Source organism: Mus musculus, chromosome 6, assembly GCF_000001635.26.
Source record: "Mus musculus strain C57BL/6J chromosome 6, GRCm38.p6 C57BL/6J".
NCBI classification, from domain to species: domain Eukaryota; kingdom Metazoa; phylum Chordata; class Mammalia; order Rodentia; family Muridae; genus Mus; species Mus musculus.
In genome coordinates this window covers 39,728,826-39,748,927 of record NC_000072.6, presented here as the reverse complement: position 1 = coordinate 39,748,927, position 20,102 = coordinate 39,728,826, and positions in this window count along the sequence as shown.

The window sequence follows — 20,102 nt, the reverse complement described above, 5'->3', positions numbered from 1 at the left end:
ACAACGTGAATCTGATATGGGCAAAGGTGATTGACAGAGCTGGGGCTGGTAAAGCTTCAGAGTGAGTGGTAAGCTCTTCCAGGCTGAATACTGAAGTCCAAAGAAACCTAGAGTGGCTGCTAGGCTATTGCCTTTTGTAGTAGTGTCTCATGGGGAGCGCTCCAGTTATCTAACCTAATCAGCTGATTGGCTGTGATTGGCTGCACCTCCCAAGGCTCTGTTTTACAGGGTTCTTCTTCTTCTTCTTCTTCTTCTTCTTCTTCTTCTTCTTCTTCTTCTTCTTCTTCTTCTTCTTCTTCTTCTTCTTCTTCTTCTTCTTCTTCTTCTTCTCCTCCTCCTCCTCCTCCTCCTCCTCCTCCTCCTCCTCCTCCTCCTCCTGTTGTTGTTGTTGTTTGTTTTAATTAAGTTACCAGAAATGCATCCAAGAGTTCTGTTTGCTTATCTAAAGGCTCCGGGTACAGAGACAACCTCAGGCTAATAATCCTCTTTTTCACCCTTTGAGAAACTGGGTCTGTGATGTCCAGTGTCCAGACTAGTCCCAAACTCCTGGGGTTCAAGGGAACCTCCTGGAACTGAATGTGGTAGGGCAAGCCTGTAATCTCAGTACTTTAGAGGTTGAGGCAGAAGAATTACCAATTTGAGGCCAACTTGGGCTATATTATCACATAACCTGTCTCAAAAAACCATAGTGCCAACTACAGAAACTTGGTTTACAGAGCAAGTTCCAGGACAACCAGGGCCACAAAGAGAAACTTGTCTCAAAAAACAAACAATCAAACAAATAATAAATGCCTGCCAGTCAAAGGGAAACTTGTTATAGTCTTTGGGGAACAAGATAAGTAAAGTATGACCATAAGGGCTGTATTTTAAGATATAAACTCTAGAACTTGGTATTTAAGTGATGGTCTGTGGAATCCAAAATCTTTTATACCAGTGCACAAGGAAACAAACAAACAAATAAATAAACAAAATATTCATTACATTCATTCATTGATGGTTAAAGAAAATAACAAGAAGGAAGACAGTGGCCACTGGTGGGGGGATAAACAGCTAAGTATTGTTATGTTCATTAAACGTTAAATGTTCTTTTATGCCTTTAAAGTAATCAGTGCAGTATGGTACCATTTATGTACACTTAGAACCTCAAAACCATGCTTTATCTTGTGTATATGTATTTGCATATATAATTGCAGGCATAAAGATGAATGGGAATAATAAATGCAAATTTTACCTCTGGAGGAGAAAAGCAGCAGAGAGGCTTCAAACCTCATCTTTTTGTTTTCCCTTTAGAAATGCTTTGAAGCAAATAGGTAAGAGGACAATGTTTGAGAAGCGCTTGCTTTGGAAATTGGGAGCTGTGGTTTTGTTTGTACTGAAAATATTTTAGTTTAAAAAAAAAAGAATAAGAAAAAAAAAACATGGCAGATACTAGAACAGGAACAGTAACAAGCTATCCTAAAAGAAAAGAGAATAGAGGCTGTCAGACTGGGAGGAAAACAGTGGCCTGGAAAATGGCTAACACAGGCAATCAAACGCCTCTGCTTCAATGCTGTAAGCATTGTAAACCACTGTCTGCCTTCCAGCTCATTAAGCCAGTCTCTTTCTGCATTTGATAGATCAGAGAAAAGAATAAAGGCCTTTGATGCTAAACTGTGTTCCAGCCCCAGAGTACTTGAAGCCTGAGCATGCCCAGAGGGAAGTGCCTAGATGCAATTCTTTATTCAACAAATAACAATATTTATCTCTCACTTGCTTCCTAGTGAGTGTGTGGGGCACTGTGTTAAGAGCTTTGTATATATTATCTCAGGCCACCTTCACAACAGTTCCATGATCTGGACCGAGCTATTATTATTTTACAAAGGAGAGAGTCAAGGCTGGTCGCAAGCAAGCAAAGAGCTGAACCATGGTGCAAACTGAGCACTCGGCCTAAGGAGCACTAAACTACCCTTCTAATGTGTTAAAAATCCAGGACTCCATCCTACTGCAAACAAGAAACTACTGATATGAGACTGGATTGGTGGCTCAGTAGTTAAGAACAGTGGATGCTTTTACAGAGAACCCAGGTTCAATTCCCAGTCCCCATATGGCAGCTTATGGCCATCTGTAACTCCAGTTCCAGGGGATTTGACATCCCTGGCTTCTGTGAGCACCAAGCATGTATGATACAAAGACATACATGTAAAATACATGCAGGTAAAATAGCCATACATATTAAATTAAAAAAAAAATTTAAAGAAACTACTGTGGTGTTGATCCTACCTCATGGAATCCTGTTTTGTTTTGCTTTTTTGTAGAATATTTATATAAAGTCTTAAAATATATAAAATATTACCATAATGTTTAACAATGTACATGTGTTAACAGAACAAATAAGTGAATTGAAATGGAATATATTTAAATTAAACATTCTCTTCAACCTCCACTGGAACATCGCAGTAAGGAGAGACGAGCTGTGTTGACTTTGATTTTCTCCACTTTGTCCTCGCATTAATTCTCTTCTCAACTACACGTGGTTTCTGATCTCTCCAAGTTTAAAGGCAGAGGCAGGGGAGAGTGCTAGGAGACAGGAAGGGCCTAATGTAGGGCTGTGTCATCTTAATCCGTAATAGTCTACTTTGATTAGTAGCAACTTTGTTTCAATCTCTCCCTTCTCCTTTGTGCTATTATTCCTAACCTTCAGTCTGTGAGCATTGACACAGTGCATGTGGTTATTTTGTAACGGCTCCGGCTCCTTAGCTCAGGTTTACTTAGAACTCTCCATGTAGGCCAGGCATCCTCGAAGTCACCATTCCCTTGCTTCAGCCTTTCAATGATGAAATGACAGTCATGCACCATCCATGTTTGGATCTAACCAATGCTGATTTGTAATTGCTGCTCGCTCTATCTATCTATCTATCTATCTATCTATCTATCTATCTATCTATTATTTTGAGTTGTTTGTGACTAGGTCTTTCTATGTGGACCAAGCTGTCCTGTAACTTGCTATGTAAACCAGCCTTGGCTCCCCTTCCTCTGACCCCCATCTCCAGTGGATCACACAGATTTCCTCCTTCTAACTTCCACCCCCACTCCCACCCCCATTGCTTTATCCCAGACCCTAGCTCTACCAGGCACCCCTTGCAAACCCATAGGCCAATCTAACCAAGGAAGCAGATAGGTTAACCAAAGATCTTCACCTCTCCCTCAGCTCCTCCAAAACTAATGTCCAAGTCTTATTCACAGATCTATATCAGATCACCTGCTACAGCGCCCACTTCCCCTTTCTGCCCTGCCCCCTTCTCCATTGGGTCACACAGACCTCCCCCTCCAAACTTCCTTCCCCTCACTCATTGCTTTGTCCCAGCCCCCAACTCTAACAGGCTTTCCTGGGGCAAGTGCAAGCTGGCCACTGAAGCAGGTAGATTAACTACAGATCTTCACCCTTCTATCCATTCCTCTGAATCCAATCCCATAGTACCTCAGCCCCAGCTCTGTAGCAGACCAGCTGCTTCAGACTCTCCTCACTCTCTGCACCTATTCCCAGAGAACTAAGCAGATCTTGATCCATGCCTACTCTCCTCACACCTGGAACTCCCTCAGTGTCCCCCACCTCCACCCCATCCTACCCCTCACCCATCCCCAAAACGACTCCTAAGTGTCAGCTCTCCATACCTGGAACCACAATTTTATCTGAAAGCCCCAGTGACCACACCTATCTGGTCCCCAGAAATATTTCCAAGGAGGCAACACATAGCCACTATATTCTCCTAAAAACTAGAGAGGGCAACAGAATGCAAGGAATAAAACTCCTACTCAACAATGACCAAACTAGATATCAGGGCCTAGGATAATAATCCTCCCAAAGTTAGAAGCCAAGGTGTCATCATAAAAGTACAATCATTGGGGCTGGAGAGATGGCTCAGCCGTTAAGAGCACTGACTGCTCTTCCAGAGGTCCTGAGTTCAATTCCCAGAGACCACATGGTGACTCACAACCATTTGTAATGGGGTCCGATGCACTCTTCTGGTGTGTCTGAAGACAGCTACAGTGTAATCGTAAAAATAAAAATAAATAAATCTTTAAAAAAAAACTACAATCATTAACAGCCAAGACAATATATCTCCACTGGAGCCCAGCAACTCTACCAAAGCAGGCCCTGGGCATTGCAACATACTGAAGCACAATGAAAAGACCTTGAAACACTATATATGGACTATAATAGAGGTCCATAAAAAGAAAATGATAAATCCTTTAAAGAAATATACAAAATGCAAATAAACAGTTGAAGGAAATGAAGAAAACTGTTCAAGACCTGACATGTAAATAGATCAATAACGAAAACCCAAACTGAGAAAATCTGGAAATGAAAAATTTAGGCATTCAAACAGGAACGTCAGAGGCAAACCTCACCAACAGAGGATAAGAGATGGAAGAGCAAATCTCAAACATTGAAGACACAATTAAAAAAAAAATCGATATCTCAGTCAAAGAAAATGTTAAATCTAAAAAAGAGTCTGGCACAAAACATCTAGAATAGATCCCAGAAGAGAATCTGGGATAGTGTAAAAAGACCAAATCTAAGAATAATAGAACAGAGAAAGGAGAATAAACTCAGGTCAAAGGCACAGAAAATATTTTCAACAAAATCATAGAAGAAAATTTCCCTAACCTAAAGAAATAGATATCTACCAAGGTAGAAGAAGCATACAAAACACACCAAATAGTCTGGACCAGAAAAGAAAATCCCCTTGGCACAGAATAATCAAAGCACTACATATGCAGAAATAAGAAAGAATGTTAAAAGCTATGTGGTAGTTTGAATATAATTAGCCCCCCCGAGACCCATAAGAAGTGACTCTATTAGGAGGTGTGCCTCTTGTTAGAGAAAGTGTGTCACTGTGAGGGTGGGCTTTGAGGTTTCCTGTGCTCAAGTTACACCCAGTGTGTCACACAGTCTTCTTCTACTGTCTGTGGATTAAAATGTGGAACTCTTGGCTCCTCTAGCACCATGCCTCTCTGCATGCTGCCATGCTTCCCACCATGACTATGATGGGCTAAACTCTGAAACTGTCAGCCAGTCCAAGCTAAATGTTTTCCTTTGTAAAAGTTACTGTGGTCATTGTGTCCCTTCCCATCAATGAAACCCTAAGTTGGTACATGCAAGATGTTGAAAGATGACAAATGCATGTGTGTACACGCACACAACTGCTGCCACTGCTGCCTCAGCCTCTACCACCACCACCAACAACAAAATAACAGGAATCAACAAACAATTTTTATTGATATCTCACGACATCAATGGTATCAATTCCTCAGTAAAAAGACACAAACTAAAAGAATGGATTAGAAAAACAGACCCATTCTTCTGCTGCATCTAAGAAATAGCATAACATCAAGACTGGACATCACTTCTGGGTAAAAGGATGGAAAAAATATTCTAAGCAAATGAATCTAAGAAACAAGCTGGTGAAGCCGTTTTAATATCTGACAAATATAGACTTTCAAGCCAAAACTAACCAGAAGAGATAGGCAAGGACATTACATAGTCATCAAAAGGTAAAATATACCTAGAGAACATTTCAATTCTTAATATCTATGCACCAAAAATGAGGACATGCAAGTTCATAAAAGAAACACTACTGCAGCTTAAATCATATATACTGACTGCTACACACTGATAGTAGGAGACTTCAAAACCTTATTTCTACCAATTTCTAGACAAAACTAAACAAAGAAATATTGGAATGAACAGATATTATAAACCAAATGGACCTAACATATTTACAGACCATTTCCCCCAAACACAAAAGAATATACCATCTCAACAACTCATAGTAATTTTCCCAAAATTGACCACATACTCAGACACAAAGCAAGCCTCAACAGATACAAGAAAACTATAATAGGAATAATAGAACATTCTATCCAACAACAACAACAACATATTAAGCACAACAGATTGACAACATCAGATTAACAACAACAGGTTAAAGCTATAGATCAATAACAGAAACAATAGAAATTATCAACTCATGGAAACTTAATGAAAAATTCACTGAATGAAAAATGGGTCAAGACAGTATTTAAGAAAGAAATTAAAGACTTTTTAGAATTGAATGAAAATAAAAACACAACATATCTATTATGGGACACAATGAAGGCAATTCTAAGAGGCAAGTTCACTAAGTGTCTATATTAAAAAGTTGGAGAGATCTCATATAGTAACTTAACAATACACTTGAGAGCTCTAGAACAAAAATTTAAAAATCACATACAAAAGGAGTAGACTGCAAGAAATAATCAGACTTGGGGCTGAAATCAACAAAATAAAAACAAATATCAGTGAGTCAATGAAACAAAGGGTTTCATTGAAGAACTAACCAAGTAGTTGGTTCTTTGAGAATACTAGTAAAGTTGACTCACTCTTAGCCAAATTAACTAAAAGATAGAGGAAGGCAATCCAAATAAGAAAATTAGAGATGAAATGGAGGTATAAAAACAGACACTGAGGAAATCCAAAGAATTATAAGGACATACATTAAAAACCTATAATCTACCAAATTGGAAAATCTAAAAGAAATGAATGTTTCTCTTGATAAGTACCACTTACTAAAGTTAAAATTACCAAAGTTAAAATCAAGATTGGGAAAGCAATTTAAGTAGACCTATGACTGCTAGTGAAAGAGAAGTCGTGATTAAAATCTCCTGACCAAAAAAACAGCCCAAGGCCATGTGGTTTTAGCACAATTGTACTAGACACTCAAATAAGAGTTAATGCCAATACTTCTCAAATTATTCCACAAAATAGGAACAGAAGGAACATTGCTCAATTTATTTATGAGAACACAGTCACCCTAACCCAAACCACTTAAAGACCCAAAAAGAAAGATAATTATAGATCAATTTCCCTTTCAAACATAGATGCAAAAATTCTCAATAAAATACTTGTAAACCAAATTCAAGAACACTACACAAAGATCATCCATCATGATTTAGTAGGCTTCATCCCAGAGATGCAGGAATGATTCAACATACATAAATTGATAAATGTAGTCCACCATATCAACAAACTGAAAGACAAAAATTCCGTGTTCATCTTGTTAGGTGCACAGGCACTAAGATCAACAATTAATAAGCGGGACCTCATGAAACAGAAGTTTCTACATGGCAAAAGACATTATAATTCAGGCAATGTGGCAGCCTACAGAATGGGAAAAGGTTTTTTTGTTTGTTTGTTTGTTTGTTTGTTTGTTGTTTTTTACCAACTACACACTCAATAGAGGACTAATATCCAAAATACAGATTTCAAAAAAACAGATTTCAAAGAAAACAAATAGCCCAATTAAAAATGGGGTGCAGATCTAAACAGAGAATTCTCAAAAGAGAAAACTCAAATGGCTGAGAAACACTTAAATGTTTAATATCCGTAGCCATCAGGGAAATGTAAATCAAAACTACTTTGAGATTCCATTGTACACCAGTGAGAACAGCTAAGATCAACAGAACAAACGACAGCTGCTGCTGCTGAGGAGGTGAGGTATGGAGAACACGCATCCATTGTTGGCTGGAGTGAAAACTTGTACAACCAGACATTCTCTATGCAGAGAATGAGAGACCTAAATGGGATGTCTCCATCAAATCCCACCTCTTAGGGCTCAGGGAACCCTGCAGAAGAGGAGGCAGAAAGAGTGTAGTAGCCAGAGGGGTTGGAGGACACCAAGGAAATAAGACCTTCTAAATCAACACATGCAAAAACTCCTATGAATCCACAGAGACTGAGGCAGCAGGCACAGGACCTGCACTGGTCTGCACTAGGCTCTTTACATATATTTAACGGCTTCCAGTTTAGTATTTTATGGGATTCTTGAATATGTGAACAAGCAGGTCTCTGTTTCTTGTGTCTGCTCTTGGGCTTTTTTCCCATCTATTTGCTTTGTCCAATTCTGATGTGTTAGGTTTAGTTTTATCTTATTATATTTTATCATTAAAAATAGCAACAAAAAAGATCTATAGGCTTTGAGACCTCTGTGTGTGTGTGTGTGTGTTTTGGAAGGGAAAGAGGGGGTTCATCTCAAAAAACAGCGGAAACAAACAAAACAAAACAAAAGTGGATGTCACAGTCCAGGCAGGTCAAGCAAGAGGAAAATCTCCCTTATTTCTAGGAATGTGAGCCATTTTGTTCTAAACCGGCCTTCAAGTGATTGGCTAAAGCTGGACACACTGATGAAGGAAATCTGCTTCATCCTACTGACTCAAATGTTAACCCAATCCAGAAACCCCCTGTAAAATAGTGTTTGACCGAATATCTGAGAACCCTGCAGCCGAGAGAGAGAGAGAGAGAGAGAGAGAGAGAGAGAGAGAGAGAGAGAGAGAGAGATCCATCTCGAGCCTTATCCATGTTGGAAGCTCTCTGGTGAGTGTTTACACTGAATGTGATTCTCCATTCACTACTAACTCACCTGCTAGTCACGAGCCTCTTCCCTAGACTTCCTTGTCTCTTGATCTCTCATACTCTATCTAGACCCCATCATTAATCACAGTCCAGGAATCCGTTCTCATCTACAACCATGTCTTCCTCACAAACTGGATGACCAGCTGTATCATTGACATTGTCTATTCCAAGATTTCCCCTGCACACGATTGTTCAAGGCCACCCTTAAATATGTACATAATACAACCGTGGTCATATTCCGTTTGTATCCATAGACTTTGTTGCTGATCCTGAATTGGCTGCCAAGTCTGGGCTTTTCCTCTCTGTTTTAGCTAGCTAGTCTATAAGAATGACCCTTTGACGACTAATACAATCATTTTGACAAAAGTCTCTGGGCATGCCTGTGAGCGATTATCTAGATTAGGTTAAATGAAGTGGGAAGACCTCAATTATAGTTATCACCATTCCAGAGTTGTGATCCTGAATAGGAAGGGGAAAGTGAGCTGCACAGAAATACTCGTCCCTCTCTGCTTCCTGATTGTGGTACAATGTGACCGGCTGTTGGGAGCTATTAAGGCAATGCTATTGTCCTGATCTCTGAATTGGGCCTCTCCCCCCCCCAGAAGAAAAGGGGGTCAAAAGCGGGCCACCGGAAGCACCGCTCCGAGAAAGTCAGCACCGGATGTCCTGACCTCAAGATGTACCCTGATACCACCAAGTTCCTGCTTCCCCGTGTAGTCACCAAAGGAAAAATTTCTGCTGCCCCATCCCTCCTGCTGAGAAGTACTTCCTCTCTTTCCGCTGCCCCATCCCTCCTGCTGAGGTGCATTTCCTCTGCCCCATTCCTCCTGCTGAAAGGCACTTCCCCTTTTGCTTGTGCATTTAAACCTCGGGCCTGGCTAATACATTTGGGGGCTTTGATGCATTCCAGAACGGTTTCCATGTTGTTATTCGCACAAGGCCCTCGTCCCCCTCTACCCCCCATTTGGTTCTTAGGAGGAGGTCCCCTCGAGACCCTCGAATAACTGGACCTGCTGGATGGGTCAACCGGCTGAAACAACCGGCTGACTCAAGATTCTGCCACCACGACAGACACCGTAATAGGAATGATGACAGGTATTGTTCAAGACCGGGGAGCTCTCTACCAGGATGGACTGTTTCCTTGAACTGTGAGCCAAGAGAAACCCTTCCCTGAGTTGCTTGTGAAGTATTGTCACACAGCAATGTAACTAATGCAATTCCCATCAGAACTAGATATTTGACCCCGTCATCCCTGCAGTTGACGTATGTCTTCTCTAGGCCATATTGTTTCATTTCAAATGTGATATTTCAAACTTTTGGGGGGCTGTGTTTTGGCCCAATGATCTTTATGATTTGGTAAATCAGATTAAGGCCCTAACAGCATTTCTGGACCCATGGACAAGTGTTCTGTCTCTCAGGGCTCAGACTGTATCAGGAAGTGTCTTTCAAGGGTATACAATTCTCTTTTTTCAGATGTTAGGGAGTTATTCCAGAATGATCTGATTTGCAGTTTTCCCACTAAAGGTTGATATAAGTGCCAGACTGAGGTGAACTGAGATAAATGAAATGTGGTCTTTTTTAGGTTTTCCTCAAAACTCAGAGGTGAACAGAAACAGAGAGCTATCTGTTTAATGATAAATAGAAGACTCTTCTGAAAAATCACTTCATTTAGCACAGATCTGTGGTCCTTGACCCACCTAACCAGGACCACAGCCCTCATGGTGCTGGAAGCACATCACATTAGCTGAATCTGAAATTACACTTGAATCTAGAACACTGCTTCAACTACAATGGGGCCTCTGCTCTACGTCAATATAGCAAGCCCTAACAAGAGTGGTTGAAAACGAGGAACCAGAATTCTCAGATGTTATCAAACCACAGGAATAAATGAAGGCATAGTAGCCCCAAACCAGAAATCCTAACAGCTTGACTTCTTCCAGTTTGATAGTCGGAACCTCAGCAGCTCATAAAAAGCAGCCTGTAATTATGCCTGGGAGTTTCCAAAAGCCATGATTCCCAAGACCAGGCATCCACGTTGCCCAATCCCAGGGGGCCAGACTGGCACTGTGTTGGGGACGAATATCAGTTCCAGAGCACAAGTGAGAGCACACTGTGTAAAATGTTGGTGACCATGGAATGGTGCTAATGGTGGCGCTAGGTCTTGCAGATATTCAGACAAGGGCTCCCTCTTAGGATCTGCCATGTTCTTCCTCTTCTATTACTGCCTATCAGTACCTGGGGAAGCACGGATGCTAGTGCTGAGGGCATGCTTCACAGACTTCCCTGTGTTTGACTTACTCTTCCACATCACCATTTATCACTGAAGGCAGGAACCTGGAGGCAGGAGCTGATGCAGAGGCCATGGAGGAGTTGTTGGTTACTGGCTTGCTGCTCATGGCTTGCTCAGTCTGCTTTCTTATAGAACCCAGGACCAGCAGCCCTGAGTGGCCCCACCCACAGAGGGTTAGGCCCTCCCTCATCAGTCATTAATTTTAAAAATGACCACTAGACTTGCCTACAGCCTGGTCTTATGGAGGCTGTTTCTCAATTGAGGCTCCCTCCTCTCCAATGACGCTGGCTTGTGTCAAGTTGACATAAAAGTAGCCAGCACAGAGAGTGACTGAACAAATCCCTCCAAAGATGTACAACTGTCTGGATGCTGAAAACATGACAGTTAAGTACATCTTCCCAAAGTGAAGAAAACTAGTTTTATGCCTCATCTAAGCTTCATGCATCTAACATTCTGTAAGTGTCATTAGATGTCACTTAGATGTCATTTTTCAGCTCCACATTATCAAGGAAGTTTGAATATTGCTCAGTGATTACAAACACTGTGCAGTAGGCACGCCAGTTCAATGAACAGGTATCTTCATCGATAGTAAAATAAGCCAGTTAAGAGGTTGGATGAGCCTTGCCTGGCTATTTCAGGTCTTCACACAAAGGCTTTCCTATTGCTTTGTAGTCTGCATTTTGCCTTTTACTTCATTATTTTCAGTTGGAGACTTCTCTAAGCATTCCTCTGCTTAGATATTTCAGCTTTGATTTATATGTTCAAATCCTTCTAAAGGTAGAATAATAATATCATGAAGCTAAAGCTGATGGCTGCTTCAGCCATCAATGTAAACCCGTAGCAGTAAAATTCAGTGTCTCTGAGTCCAGCCTGGCCCGTTTGTGCCAATGACTGCTCCCAGACTTTTAGGGTTTGTTTGTTTGTTTGTTTGTTTGTTTGTTTGTTTGTTTGAGACAGGGTTTCTCTGTGCAGCCATGGTTCACCTGGAACTCACTCTGAAGACCTGGCTAGCCTGTAACTCACAGAGATACATCTGCCTCTTCCTGAGGAGTGCTGGAATTAAAGGCATGCACCACCACCACCCAGTTGAGAGTATATATTCTTGAAACGTCCTGTGAGGGATCACAATACCTCACATCTTTCCTTCGGCATTTCAAAAACCACCAGATCAAAACCCACATAGAACAGCATATTGTACTTATGTTTGAGATATATTAAATAATATGAAAGAACGTTCAATCTTCTGAGCAAAGGAACAGTGCTCTTGGCTCCGGAGTCTCCCACTCATGACTTTTCCCACTGTTTTCGTAACTAATATCTAAACATAGAAAGCAAGTGATTGTGTAGGAAATCGGTTGGGTTATGGTTATATTCATGTAAGGGCTGCTCTGATAGAAAAAGCGGCACCTACAAACCCACGCTAGCTCTAGGAAGATGCCTATCTATCTGTGATTGATTGAGCAATAGACAGATGCTACATACAAAAGGGAAGGTTTGCATAACTAGGAATTGCTTCCCAGAGCCACTGTTACTTTAATACGTAAACTATATTGACTGTGGTCAACAGACATACCAAGAATCTAAAACAGATGTATTCGTAAACTACTAAATTAACATTTGTCTTAAGTGTCTAATATTGACTTATTAATAAAGATGAAGAGAGGTAAGCATGGTAGATGTTGAACCCAGCATTCCAGGCACAGAAACAAAGGAGACTGGAAAAAAAAGTAGGGAGGTGTGATTAGAAGGACCAATGCATATTTCCCTCCATCAGAGGAGAGCCTGCGACCATGAGGAGGCAGACATGGACCAGCCTGCGGACGAAGAACTTCTGAAGCAGTTGAGCTCCGTTACTAAAAAGTCCACAGGGATTTTTGTTTTATCAGCAAAGATAACAGGAGACTAATATTATCTCTACACAAGAAAGTGAAAAGGTGATGCCACAAATTGAGCTAAATTAAAAGAACTGCTCACACAGAGCTGCTGTGAGTAGAGTAGGAACCATCGACCTATGTTTATGATATTCAGGTGGAGGGAAGCACAGCATATGGTAGGTAAAGGCTGAGACCAGGTAAAGACGTTTAGATGGAGACACCGGTTTAATGAAACCTATGGAATTGCTAAGAGGATAGATGCTCTGTAGAGTGGACTGTGTTCACACGCTGAAGTCATGACTCCTGCTACACAGCATCAAGATATGAGACCTCTGAGGGGGTTCTAAGTGTGGGACTCTCACACATGGAATCACAGTGGCCTGAGAAAAAGCGGACCCGCAGAACGCCTACATTTTCTTTCTGACAGGTGAGGAAATGACAGTGTGTAACCCACAGGAGGACCCTCATCTGAGTTTCAGTACGTGGACACTATGAGCTGAGAAGTCCGGCCTACAGTCTGGTGAGAAACGCGTTTTCGTGTTTACGGAGCACTTTGTTGAACCGGCCTAAAGAGACTAAGGCGTGGGCTGTGGGAAATGAGGGTGAAGCTTAGGGTCATATTAGACTGCCAATGGCGAGAGCTGGCTCCAAAGAACAAGTCGGAGGAAGCACTGAAGAGGAGACCCAGAAGCGTGTAGGATTAGGAAATCTAAGGCAACAGAGATTTTTGAGATGACGGAAACAGCCAACAATAAAGAAAGCCACCAACCAACCCCAAGCCAAAGGAATGACGCTTTACACTACGAGGTAGGCAAGGAGATGCGGATGAACACATGCGGATCTCTGATGCGGATGCACAGAAGTTTGTACCCAGGAGGCTGGAGTGGGAGGTCCCGTTTTTTGGTGGGGTAAGGGGGGGTGGGGCAGGGGTGAGGTAGGGTCTTTCTATTACACATCATTTGGCAGTCCAGGAACTTGCTACATAGACCAGTGTAGCCCCAAATTTGCAGAAATGTACCTGCTTCTGCCTCCTAGTGCAAGCACTGGGATCAAAGGCATGCGCTCCCACACCCAGCAGGCACTCACAGTTGTAAAGCCTCAAGAGAAATGTATCAATAATATCAAAGACAAAAGCAAAGTGTACATTTGAAAATTAACATCCGCGAACTTAAGAACAGTAAAGGAAGGTCTGTTACTCATAAAATGGAGATTTAATACTAGAGGTTTACTTTCTAAAGGTACTTAACTGTACTCAAGGATCATTCGGGATAAAAGTCAAATGCTACAACAAACAAAAGCTAAGACTCTCATTACCATTCAGATTATATAAAAACCTCGGAAAGAGTGTTGCAGACAGAAGGTATTCTATCAATATCTTTTTGATTTAAGAAATGAAGAAATGGAAATAAGATTTATCACTAAATATCCTAAGGAGACAGCAAGACAGCATTTTACTGCAAATGGGTATAATAAAAATGTATACGGCAATTTAACATACCAGAAAATGTTTATGTGATAAATGGATATATGTACAGAGTCTTATTAAAAACCTGAGCAAAGCCGGGCATGGTGGTGCACGCCTTTAATCCCAGCACTCAGGAGTCAGAGGCAGGTGGATTTCTGAGTTCAAGGCCAGCCTGGTCTACAAAGTGAGTTCCAGGACAGCCAGGGCTACACAGAAAAACCCTGTCTCGAAAAACCAAAAACCAAACCAACCAAACAAACAAGAACCCCCAAAAACCCAACAACAACAACAACAACAACAACAACAAAAAACCTGAGCAAGATCTAGCAAAAAAAATTTTTTTCTCATGAATTCTTATTACCTGTGAACTATGATGTAAAACAATCCATACCGAAGTATCAGAAAATACTTTGACTTTCAACCATACATGTTCAAAAAAATTAAGAAAAAACAAAGGATTGATTGATAAGGAATTCACCTTAGGCATTATAACTCAAGAAGGCTATTTAATAGAGTAATAGTAGTGACACACACAGCAGAAATGCCTGTCAGAGCATTCCTTAGAAACTCGCCAGATTTCCATAAGTGTGTATTTGTATAACTTCTTTTGAAAATTTCAAATGTACAGAAATGGTAAAAAGGAAACAGCAGTATAAAGATTGCTATATTCTTTACTTAGTTCCCCAGTTGCTAACATCTGTTATATTTCTTTTTATTTGTTCAGTTTGTAACAAGGTCTCATAGAGCCCAGGCTAGTCTTGAACTTTCTCTGTAGCTAAACCTGGCCTTGAGCTGATCCTCCTGCCTCCATCTTCCAAGTGCTGGATTCCAGACATGTGTCATCGTATCCAAAGGATGTTCTCTTTATCAATTTTTTTCTGACCAATTTAAAGTAAGTAGAAGACTTACTATTTCAATCCTAAGCATCAGCGTTTACCTTATAAATTAAGGATTTTCATATTAATAATTAATACTAATTCACAACCATCACTGGACAAATCCTGTTTAAATTTTCTTCATTAAAACAAATAAATAACAAACAAATAATAATAATAAAAACCAGAACAAAATTGTTCTGTAGATTTCTATCCAGACCTTAGGTAAGTTTCTTTTGTTGCTTTAGGTTCTTTTGTCTTTTAAACAGCAACAGCCCCCTACCCTTGATTTTCCCCCCTGAGGTTGAGTTTGATGTCATCTATCCTGCATAACGCCCCATGGTCTATGTTTGTTTCCTGTGGTTACAAACACACTGATATACTTTAGCTCAAATAACAGATGATGCATCATCACATCCACATGACGTGGAGTTTAGTCCTGTTGGTGATTGGTGATGCTAAGGCTCCCACATAACACACACACACACACACACACACACACACACACACACACACACTCACACACACACACACACACACTCACACACACACACACACACACACACACACACACACACACACACACACAGACTCACACACTCACACGCACGCACGGTGGTTAAGTAGATCTTACACAGTGGGAAAGAATTCTGAGAAACTGTCATAGCCTAGCTACTTGCAACAGTAAAAACCTATACTCAGAAAACTCTATTCTAATTGGGCCTAGAGTTTGCCTGGGATCTCAACTACTCCAACAGCAGAGGCAGGAAGATGGCAAGTTCAAGGCTAGCCTAGGTAAGTTAGCAAGACCCTGTCTCAAAATGAAAACTAACAAAAGGACAGGAGATACAACTCAGTAGTAAAGCACTTGCCAACCGTGAGCAAAGTTCAATCTCCAATACTACAAATAATTATGACGCAAAACCCTATATTCAAAAAGTAACTGAATTAAAAACCCTACATTCAAAGGATATTTGAGTTAATAATTTCCTCTGTACAATTATCAATTTAGTATACAATTAGGTCCATTTTTTCATTTCTCATTTTCATCTATACTCTGTATTCTTTTTAAAAAGTAGTTACTACTATTCTCTGTATGTGTGTAGGATATATGAAGGTGAGCCCACGGGTGCCACAATATGGAGGGGAGAGTACATGTTTTGGAGTTGGTTTTCTCCTAATTTTACAAGGGTTCTTAGTTTTGAACTTAGGGTGTCAGGTTGCACAGCAAGCACTTTGCTAGTACACCATCCTGCCGGTCCTTCATTCTATTCTGACCCATCCATGCCTTCTAGATACTATTATTCTTCCAAACCCATATATACACATAGCTGTTTTCCCTTATCCATGAAAAATATGTTTCAAGTCTCCTAGGAGAAGCCTGAAACTGTAGATAGAAGCAAATTTTATATTACTTATTTATTGTAATACATGTACATCTCTGACAAAATCTAAGCATTTAGGCAAAAATAACAGAGGGTAAATAGTAACTAAAATAACACTATTGTAACAATCCACTGTTACTAATTTGACAGTCTCCTTTTGGGTCTCTAAGTAAAATAAGGGTGAATTAAACATGATCAGTGTGATACTTTGACAGTTGATCTGATAACTGAGCCAGCTACTCAGTGACTCATGGGTCACATATCCTTTATGGATGTGCCGTGCAAAGGGAGACTCCCATTCCAGCTCTCATTCCAGGTTAGACAGAACAGGATGGTCCAAAGGGCTATAACTCTACTCGATGGAATAGAATTTAAAACGTGAATTATTGAGTAGTGGTGCACACCTGTAATCCCGATACTCAGAAAAAAGTCAAAGGCAGGAAGATGGCTCCAAGTTCAGGGTCTGCCTGGCCTACACAGTGAGTTCCAGAGCAGCTAGGGCCAGACCCTTTCTCAACCTCTCTCCTCAAAAAAGAAAACAAAAGCAAAACTCTTAAACCTGATGGACTCTTTATTTCTGTAATTTTTCATTTAATATTTAAGGCCACAGATGACCACATGTAGCTAAAGCCAAAGGAAACAAAATTTCAGAAGGCAGTCAGGAGGAGGTTGCTCTTAGACTATAGTCCTCCCTCCCCTCCTCTGCCAAGAGATAACATATCATTCTATGCCTTCAATAAAAGCAAGCAAACAAACAAAAAACTTAGTATAGGAGACTAGAGAGATGGCTTAGCACTTAAGACCACTTACTGGTCTTGCATAAGCCCCAGGCTGGGGTCCCAACACCTACATCAGGTGGCTCACACTGTCTGTAACTCCTATTCTAGGGGATCTGATGCCTTCTCCTGGCCTCCTCAGGCATCTGCAGACACACAGTGCACACACAGACAAGCATGCATACACATATGTAAATAAAAATAAAAATTAAGCATAAAAATAAAATCACAAAGAATATTTTTAAGAACTCTGTGGTGGTTTGGATATGAAGCGCTCCCAAAGGTTCGGAGATTTGAATGCTTAGTCACCAGGGAGTGGAACTTTTTGATAGGATTAGAAGGATAAGTAGGTGTGACCTTGATGGAGGAAGTGTGTCATTGGGGGGTGGGTTTTAATGTCAGGCTCAATCTTGTTCTCTTCTTCTTCTTCTTCTTCTTCTTCTTCTTCTTCTTCTTCTTCTTCTTCTTCTTCTTCTTCTTCTTCTTCTTCTTCTTCTCCTCATCCTCCTCCTCCCCCTCCCCTCTCCCCTCTCTCTTCCTCTTTCCCTCTCTCCCCCCTCCCCCTCCCCTCTCCCCTCTCTCTTCCTCTCTCCCTCTCTCCCCCTCTCCCCTCTCCCTCCCCTTCCCCCTCCTCCTCCTCCTTCTTCTTCTCCTCCTCCCCCTCCCTCTCCTCTCTCCCCTCTCCCCTCTCTCTCCCCTCTCCCCTCTCTCTCCCTCTCTCCCCTCTCTCTCCCTCTCTCCCCCTCTCAGCCCCCTCTCCCTCTCTCCCTCTCCCCCTTCTCCCCCTCTCCCTCTCCCCCCTCCCCCCTCCTCTCCCCCCTCCCCTCCCCCCTCCCCCCTCCTCTCCCCCTCTCCCGCTCTCCCCTTCTCCCTTTCCCTCTCCCTCTCCCTCTCCCTCTCCCTCTTCTCCTTCTCCTTCTCCTTCTCCTTCTCCTTCTCCTTCTCCTTCTCCTTCTCCTTCTCCTTCTTCTTCTTCTTCTTCTTCTTCTTCTTCTTCTTCTTCTTCTTCTTTTTCTTCTTTTTTCCCCCCAAGTTGAATATACTAATGTGGGGTCCGATCATCTGACTAGTAGGATTATCTAAGGTCCATCAGAACGCAGGATTCAAGATGGAAATACTGGCTAGACATAAACTCATTTGCAGGGGAGACAGGTGAGGCCCAGCAGAGCCTGGCCTGTCTCAGTCATCTGCTGGAACCACATAGGGATTACTCTGGCACTATCTACTTATTTGCCTGCAGTTTCTTGTGGCGGTGTGACTGCCCAAGAGGTGCAGTGGGGTTGAGACATGCTTGCAAGAGCTGTTGACCAAAAAAATGTCTGTAAGAATTTAAAGTGCACGGTTGTACTGTCTTGATGTTCACACAACATACTACAACACAAAAGGAAGGTGTTCTGTCTGTCTAGATCACATTCTTGCTTGGCTCCTTAAGAACAGCAAAAACAATGTTTGGGGCAAAAGCTTCCAGCATGCCTACCCACATATGGCTACACTAGACTGTGGGAGGGAGTACCCAAGAACAGACAGGCTGTGTTCAATGAAAAAGGACTTGCGCCTACTTTTTCATGAGGTGAGGGCTCAGAAGTTGAAAAGATAAAGGGAGGGTATGCTCCTTAGGCTACTGAGACACAGCTTGGTAATGCCCCACAGCAGAGCAGAGAGAACTGGACTTGCGTTCAATCTTTTTGGGACTGATTGAGAGGAAGAAAGCACACTCAGTTCTACAGAGGACATGGTCCATTGTTCTAAGAAAGACCCAGGGTAGTTTTAAAACAAGTCTGAGCCAGGCACGGTGGCACCTGCCTTTAATCCCAGCAGATCTTTAAGAGTTTGAGGCCAGCCTGGTGTATATAGTGAGTTCCAGGCCAGTCAAAAAGTCTCACACAGTGAGATCCTCTCAAAAAACAGAACAAATGAAAAAAGCTCTACAGTATCCAGAAGAGAAACAAGAGAGAAAGTGCAAACTTTGGTGTCTAAAGTTCAGGATGCCAGTCTGCCAACATTTTCACTACATAATCTCATAATGGGTAAACTCCAATCCCTGTTTATTGGGTTGTTTGCCATGGCTTATTTGTATTGCTTTGTTGCTATTGTTTTTAGATAGCATCTCACTTTATAATCTGGGCTGGGGGACCTCCAATTGAGCATCCTCCTACCTCACTTTCCTGAATCTAGGATTACATGCCACTCTACCTGGCTTTGTCTTGTTTTTTAATCTAATAATAACAATCTAGTTAAGATAGCTTATCTAGCAATGACAAGCTACATCAAACACAACAAAGAAGGATTTAAACTTATCTATTATATTACAGTACAGTGAGGATCAGATATTATAGTCTTGCCTTTTGCAAACTGTAAAAATTACCTTCAAAATTCAAAGTAAACTAAAGGTGACTTATCTCTTTGCTCCATCACGTCTGGGGCTTCAGCAGAAAGACTCAATGCCTAGGGCTATCTTCATGATTGAGGACTGGAGAGCTCCTGAAGACATATTTACTGACGTGGCTGATCATTAAACTGGAACCAAGCTAAGTATCCATACACAATTGCACTACCTTCACGCACTCTCAGCTTCCTCAGTATGGCTGCTTCAGGGCAGTCAGACTTCGGGCCTCTACGACTGTCACATGCCTTCTGTTGCAGTAGCAAGTTGAAAACTGTTTGATTCTTTGTGGTCTAGATCCCAAGGGCACACAGTATCACATCTGTTGTGTTTTATTATATACAGGTAAGTCACTGAGTCTGGTTCAAGAGGGACTATGCATCCTACCTTCTGATGGAAGTTGGATCAAAGAATTTCCAGCCCTTTTTGTGTTTTCTTTCCGATTTTTATGACAGGGGTTTCTCTGCATAGCCCTGACTGTACTGGCTGTGGACAGTCAGGGGGGAATCTCTGAGATTAAAGGTTAGTGTACAAGCCCCCACCCCCAGCTTGCTTTTATTTATTTATTTTCTTTTTTAATGATGGGACTTTCAAATGGCCCCCCAAATACCGGATAGCTAAAA